At 58.5% G+C, this 7,500-nt stretch overlaps 1 protein-coding gene across 1 annotated transcript in view; it reads left to right on the top strand.

Annotated features, from left to right (window-relative positions):
* LOC128696268 (polypeptide N-acetylgalactosaminyltransferase 1) overlaps positions 1 to 7,500 on the top strand; it is a 139,873-nt gene that overhangs the window by 37,183 nt on the left and 95,190 nt on the right. The gene's annotated exons all lie outside the window — the stretch shown is intronic.

Here is a 7,500-nt window from a genome sequence, read left to right as displayed (position 1 = left end):
TCACTGCCCTCCCAGCAGGCAGGAAGGTATCCCTTACCTGTCGTCCCCTCACTGCCCTCCCAGCAGCCAGGAAGGTATCCCTTACCTGTCGTCCCCTCACTGCCCTCCCAGCAGGCAGGAAGGTATCCCTTACCTGTCGTCCCCTCACTGCCCTCCCAGCAGGCAGGAAGGCATCCCTTACCTGTCGTCCCCTCACTGCCCTCCCAGCAGGCAGGAAGGTATCCCTTACCTGTCGTCCCCTCACTGCCCTCCCAGCAGCCAGGAAGGTATCCCTTACCTGTCGTCCCCTCACTGCCCTCCCAGCAGGCAGGAAGGTATCCCTTACCTGTCGTCCCCTCACTGCCCTCCCAGCAGGCAGGAAGGTATCCCTTACCTGTCGTCCCCTCACTGCCCTCCCAGCAGGCAGGAAGGTATCCCTTACCTGTCGTCCCCTCACTGCCCTCCCAGCAGGCAGGAAGGTATCCCTTACCTGTCGTCCCCTCACTGCCCTCCCAGCAGGCAGGAAGGTATCCCTTACCTGTCGTCCCCTCACTGCCCTCCCAGCAAGCAGGAAGGTATCCCTTACCTGTCGTCCCGTCACTGCCCTCCCAGCAGGCAGGAAGGTATCCCTTACCTGTCGTCCCCTCACTGCCCTCCCAGCAGGCAGGAAGGTATCCCTTACCTGTCGTCTCCTCACTGCCCTCCCAGCAGGCAGGAAGGTATCCCTTACCTGTCGTCCCCTTACTGCCCTCCCAGCAGGCAGGAAGGTATCCCTTACCTGTCGTCTCCTCACTGCCCTCCCAGCAGGCAGGAAGGTATCCCTTACATGTCGTCTCCTCACTGCCCTCCCAGCAGGCAGGAAGGTATCGCTTACCTGTCGTCTCCTCACTGCCCTCCCAGCAGGCAGGAAGGTATCCCTTACCTGTCGTCTCCTCACTGCCCTCCCAGCAGGCAGGAAGGTATCCCTTACCTGTCGTCCTTTCACTGCCCTCCCAGCAGGCAGGAAGGTATACCTTACCTGTCCCCTCACTGCCCTCCCAGCAGGCAGGAAGGTATCCCTTACCTGTCGTCCCCTCACTGCCCTCCCAGCAGGCAGGAAGGTATCCCTTACCTGTCGTCCCCTCACTGCCCTCCCAGCAGGCAGGAAGGTATCCCTTACCTGTCGTCCCCTCACTGCCCTCCCAGCAGGCAGGAAGGTATCCCTTACCTGTCGTCTCCTCACTGCCCTCCCAGCAGGCAGGAAGGTATCCCTTACCTGTCGTCTCCTCACTGCCCTCCCAGCAGGCAGGAAGGTATCGCTTACCTGTCGTCTCCTCACTGCCCTCCCAGCAGGCAGGAAGGTATCCCTTACCTGTCGTCTCCTCACTGCCCTCCCAGCAGGCAGGAAGGTATCCCTTACCTGTCGTCCTTTCACTGCCCTCCCAGCAGGCAGGAAGGTATACCTTACCTGTCCCCTCACTGCCCTCCCAGCAGGCAGGAAGGTATCCCTTACCTGTCGTCCCCTCACTGCCCTCCCAGCAGGCAGGAAGGTATCCCTTACCTGTCGTCCCCTCACTGCCCTCCCAGCAGGCAGGAAGGTATCCCTTACCTGTCGTCCCCTCACTGCCCTCCCAGCAGGCAGGAAGGTATCCCTTACCTGTCGTCCCCTCACTGCCCTCCCAGCAGGCAGGAAGGTATCCCTTACCTGTCGTCCCCTCACTGCCCTCCCAGCAAGCAGGAAGGTATCCCTTACCTGTCGTCCCCTCACTGCCCTCCCAGCAGGCAGGAAGGTATCCCTTACCTGTCGTCCCCTCACTGCCCTCCCAGCAGGCAGGAAGGTATCCCTTACCAGTCGTCTCCTCACTGCCCTCCCAGCAGGCAGGAAGGTATCCCTTACCTGTCGTCCCCTCACTGCCCTCCCAGCAGGCAGGAAGGTATCCCTTACCTGTCGTCCCCTCACTGCCCTCCCAGCAGGCAGGAAGGTATCCCTTACCTGTCGTCCCCTCACTGCCCTCCCAGCAGGCAGGAAGGTATCCCTTACCTGTCGTCCCCTCACTGCCCTCCCAGCAGGCAGGAAGGTATCCCTTACCTGTCGTCCCCTCACTGCCCTCCCAGCAGGCAGGAAGGTATCCCTTACCTGTCGTCCCCTCACTGCCCTCCCAGCAGGCACGAGGGTATCCCTTGCCTGTCGTCCCCTCACTGCCCTCCCAGCAGGCAGGAGGGCATCCCTTACCTGTCGTCCCCTCACTGCCCTCCCAGCAGGCAGGAAGGTATCCCTTACCTGTCGTCCCCTCACTGCCCTCCCAGCAGGCAGGAAGGTATCCCTTACCTGTCATCCCCTCACTGCCCTCCCAGCAGGCAGGAAGGCATCCCTTACCTGTCGTCCCCTCACTGCCCTCCCAGCAGGCAGGAAGGTATCCCTTAACTGTCGTCCCCTCACTGCCCTCCCAGCAGGCAGGAAGGTATACCTTACCTGTCCCCTCACTGCCCTCCCAGCAGGCAGGAAGGTATTCCTTACCTGTCGTCCCCTCACTGCCCTCCCAGCAGGCAGGAAGGTATCCCTTACCTATCGTCCTCTCACCGCCCTCCCAGCAGGCATGAAGGTATCCCTTACCTATCGTCCCCTCACTGCCCTCCCAGCAGGCAGGCAGGTATCCCTTACCTGTCGTCCCCTCACTGCCCTCCCAACAGGCAGGAAGGTATCCCTTACCTGTCGTCCCCTCACTGCCCTCCCAGCAGGCAGGAAGGTATCCCTTACCTGTCGTCCACTCACTACCCTCCAAGCAGGCAGGAAGGTATCCCTTACCTGTCCCCTCACTGCCCTCCCAGCAGGCAGGAAGTTATCCCTTACCTGTCGTCCCCTCACTGCAATCCCAGCAGGCATGCAGGTATCCCTTACCTGTTGTCCTTTCACTGCCCTCCCAGCAGGCAGGAAGGTATTCCTTACCTGTCGTCCTCTCACTGTCCTAACAGAAGGCAGGCAGGTATATCTTATCTGTCGTCCCCTTACTACCCTCCCAGCAGGCAGGCAGGTATCCCTTGCCTGTCGTCCTCTCACTGCCCTCCCAGCAGCCAGGCAGGTATCCCTTACCTATCGACCCCTCACTGCCCTCCCAGCAGGCAGGAAGGTATCCCTTACCTGTCGTCCCTTCACTTCCCTCCCAGCAGGCAGGCAGGTATCCCTTACCTGTCGTTCCCTCACCGCCTTCCTAGCAGGCAGGAAGGTATCCCTTACCTGCCGTCCTTTCACTGCCCTCCCAGCAGCCAGGAAGGTATCCCTTACTTGTCGTCCCCTCACTGCCCTCCCAGGAGGCAGGAAGGTATCCCTTACCTATCGTCCTCTCACTGCCTTCCCAGCAGGCAGGAAGGTATCCCTCACATGTCGTCCTCTCACCGCCCTCCCAGCAGGCAGGAAGATATTCCTTACCTGTCGTCCCCTCACTGCCCTCCCAGCACGCAGGAAGGTATCCCTTACCTGTCGTCCCCTCACTGCCCTCCCAGCAGCCAGGAAGGTATCCCTTACCTGTCGTCCCCTCACTGCCCTCCCAGCAGGCAGGAAGGTATACCTTACCTGTCGTCCCCTCACTGCCCTCCCAGCAGGCAGGAAGGTATCCCTTACCTCTCGTCCCCTCACTGCCCTCCCAGCAGGCAGGAAGGTATCCGTTACCTGTCGTCCCCTCACTGCCCTCCCAGCAGGCAGGAAGGTATCCCTTACCTGTCGTCCCCTCACTGCCCTCCCAGCAGGCACGAAGGTATCCCTTACCTGTCGTCCCCTCACTCCCCTCCCAGCAGGCAGGAAGGTATCCCTTACCTGTCGTCCCCTCACTGCCCTCCCAGCAGGCAGGAAGGTATCCCTTACCTGTCGTCCCCTCACTGCCCTCCTAGCAAACAGGAAGGTATCCCTTATCTGTCATCCTCTCACTGCACTCCCAGCAAGCAGGAAGGTATCCCTTACCTGTCGTCCCCTCACTGCCCTCCCAGCAGGCAGGAAGGTATCCCTTACCTGTCGTCCCCTCACTGCCCTCCCAGCAGGCAGGAAGGTATACCTTACCTGTCCCCTCACTGCCCTCCCAGCAGGCAGGAAGGTATTCCTTACCTGTCGTCCCCTCACTTCCCTCCCAGCAGGCAGGAAGGTATCCCTTACCTGTCGTCCCCTCACTACCCTCCAAGCAGGAAGGTATCCCTTACCTGTCCCCTCACTGCCCTCCCAGCAGGCAGGAAGGTATCCCTTACCTGTCGTCCCCTCACTGCCCTCCCAGCAGGCAGGAAGGTATCCCTTACCTGTCGTCCCCTCACTGCCATCCCAGCAGGCAGGAAGGTATCCCTTACCTGTCGTCCTCTCACCGCCCTCCCAGCAGGCAGGAAGGTATCCCTTACCCATCCTCCCATCACTGCCCTCCCAACAGGCAGGGAGGTATCCATTACCTGTCGTGCCCTCACTGCCCTCCCAGCAGGCAGGAAGGTATCCCTTACCTGTCGTCCCCTCACTGCCCTCCAAGAAGGCAGGAAGGTATCCCTTACCTGTCCCCACACTGCCCTCCCAGAAGGCAGGAAGGTATCCCTTACCTGTCGTCCCCTCACTGCCCTCAAAGCAGGCAGGAAGGTATCCCTTACCTGTCGTCCCCTCACTGCTATCCGAGCAGGCAGACAGGTATCTTTTACTTGTCGTCCTCTCACTGCCTTCCCAGCAGGTATCCCTTACCTGTCGTCCCCTCACTGCCCTCCCAGCAGGCAGGCAGGTATCCCTTACCTGTCGTCCTCTCACTGCCCTCCCAGCAGGCAGGAAGGTATCCCTTACCTGTCGTCCTCTTACTGCCCTAACAGAAGGCTGGCAGGTATATCTTATCTGTCGTCCCCTTACTACCCTCCCAGCAGGCAGGCAGGTATCCCTTACCTGTCGTCCTCTCACTGCCCTTCCAGTAGCCTGGCAGGTATCCCTTACCTGTCGTCCCCTCACTGCCTTCCCAGCAGGCAGGCAGGTATCCCTTACCTGTCGTCCCCTCACTGCCCTCCCAGCAGGCAGGCAGGTATCCCTTACCTGTCGTCCTCTCACTGCCCTCCCAGCAGGCAGGAAGGTATCCCTTACTTGTCGTCCTCTCACTGCCCTCCCAGCAGGCATACAGGTATCCCTTACCTGTCCCCTCACCACCTTCCCAGCAGGCAGGCAGATATCCCTTACCTGTCGTCCCCTCACTGCCCTCCCAACTGGCATGCAGGTATCCCTTACCTGTCGCCCCCTCAATGCCCTCCCAGCAGGCAGGAAGGTATCCCTTACCTGTCGTCCTCTCACTGCCCTCCCAGCAGGCATACAGGTATCTCTTACCTGTCCCCTCACCGCCTTCCCAGCAGGCAGGCAGATATCCCTTACCTGTCGTCCCCTCACTGCCCTCCCAGCAGGCAGGCAGGTATCCCTTACCTGTCGTCCTCTCACTGCCCTCCCAGCAGGCAGGAAGGTATCCCTTACCTGTCGTCCTCTCACTGCTCTCCCATCAGGCATACAGGTATCCCGTACCTGTCGTCCCCTCACTGCCCTCCCAGCATGCAGGAGGGTATCCCTTACCTCTCGTCCCCTCACTGCCCTCCCAGCAGGCAGGAAGGTATCCCTTACCTGTCGTCCCTTCACTGCCCTCCCAGCAGGCAGGAGGTATCCCTTACCTGTCGTCCCCTCACTGCCCTCCCAGCAGGCAGGAAGGTATCCCTTACCTGTCGTCCCTTCACTGCCCTCCCAGCAGGCAGGAAGGTATCCCTTACCTGTCGTCCCTTCACTGCCCTCCCAGCAGGCAAGAAGGTATCCCTTACCTGTCGTCCTTTCACTGCCCTCCCAGCAGGCAGGAGGGTATCCCTTACCTGTCGTCCCCTCACTGCCCTCCCAGCAGGCAGGAGGGTATCCCTTACCTGTCGTCCCCTCACTGCCCTCCCAGCAGGCAGGAGGGTATCCCTTACCTGTCGTCCCCTCACTGCCCTCCCAGCAGGCAGGAAGGTATCCCTTACCTGTTGTGAAGGCTTACTCAGCCCTGTAACAACTTCAGTCAGTATTACTCAGGCTGGCTCCTCCTCAGGAAAATTAGTGAATAGAAAAAGAAATAACAGACAATCATAAACACTTGATTATATAGAAAATATAGAATATTAAACACTTAAATATGAAATATTAATCCTACATTAAAGAAAATTAAAAAGGAAAAATATAAATGATAACTGAACTCAACGCTAATTTAACACTTGGGTGTCTGGTGTTGGTGACACTGCTTGTTGAAATCGTAGCCGTTGCTGGTGATGGGGGGGGGGGAGGGGTCGCAGGTGTTGGTGACTACCACTGGCTAGTTCTTCACAGATTAACGCCGTGACTAGTATCCCGATGACAAGAAAGCAGGTTCTTTACCGCTGCAATGATGTGGGGTTACGTCCTGCAATTTCATACAGGTACACAGGTATTTAGATCCAAAATGGAGAAGTCTCTGGACGTTAGTCCTTCTCCTGTTCAGCTCGTTGATTGACAGGTGACCCTCACTGTCATCCAAGCTGAAAAGATAGACAGGTTACCCACTGCTTAAATAATCACTCTCCATGGCAGTGTACATTACTCAAAAGACGTGGTGATTATTACAACAGTCAACCTAGAGCAAGACTGAAAGGACTAAGTTTATTATTGGTCAAAAGTGAAGCTTTTAACCAATAAATCCACTAGAATACAAGGCAGGCATGTACTTACAGTAGTGTTGGGAGCTGTGAGTCGAGTGATTTACTGTTTGACCAGAGCCCCACACGTCACCTTTCGAGCGGGGGGGGTGGAAGAGGGAGGGGAAGGGATAGCGGGAGCTAGAGTGACCCTACGTTAACAAGCAGCCGGCAATCAAACTATCACTTTAGGGGTGGGGGAGAAAAGGAGGGAAAAACGGGAGCGTGACTTACCCTACCTTAACTAGTAGCCGGCAATGAAACTATTGTTACTATATTGCTACTCCTATCTATTGAACTTTTCCCTCACACCTGTCCTCCCCTCACTGCCCTCCCAGCAGGCAGGAAGGTATCCCTTACCTGACGTTCCCTCACTGCCCTCCCAGCAGGCAGGCAGGTATCCCTTACCTGTCGTCCTCTCACCGTCCTCCCAGCAGGCAGGAAGGTATCCCTTACCTGTCGTCCCCTCACTGCCCTCCCAGCAGGCAGGCAGGTATCCCTTACCTGTCGTCCTCTCACCGTCCTCCCAGCAGGCAGGAAGGTATCCCTTACCTGTCGTCCCCTCACTGCCCTCCCAGCAGGCAGGCAGGTATCCCTTACCTGTCGTCCTCTCACCGTCCTCCCAGCAGGCAGGAAGGTATCCCTTACCTGTCGTCCTCTCACCGTCCTCCCAGCAGGCAGGCAGGTATCCCTTACCTGTCGTCCTCTCACCGTCCTCCCAGCAGGCAGGAAGGTATCCCTTACCTGTCGTCCCCTCACTGCCCTCCCAGCAGGCAGGCAGGTATCCCTTACCTGTCGTCCTCTCACCGTCCTCCCAGCAGGCAGGCAGGTATCCCTTACCTGTCGTCCTCTCACCGTCCTCCC

The sequence above is a fragment of the Cherax quadricarinatus genome, chromosome 14, assembly GCF_038502225.1.
Source record: "Cherax quadricarinatus isolate ZL_2023a chromosome 14, ASM3850222v1, whole genome shotgun sequence".
Classification (NCBI taxonomy): Eukaryota; Metazoa; Arthropoda; class Malacostraca; order Decapoda; family Parastacidae; genus Cherax; species Cherax quadricarinatus.
The sequence above is the reverse complement of the archived record's forward strand: the minus strand, read 5'-3'. Positions and strand labels throughout refer to the sequence as shown.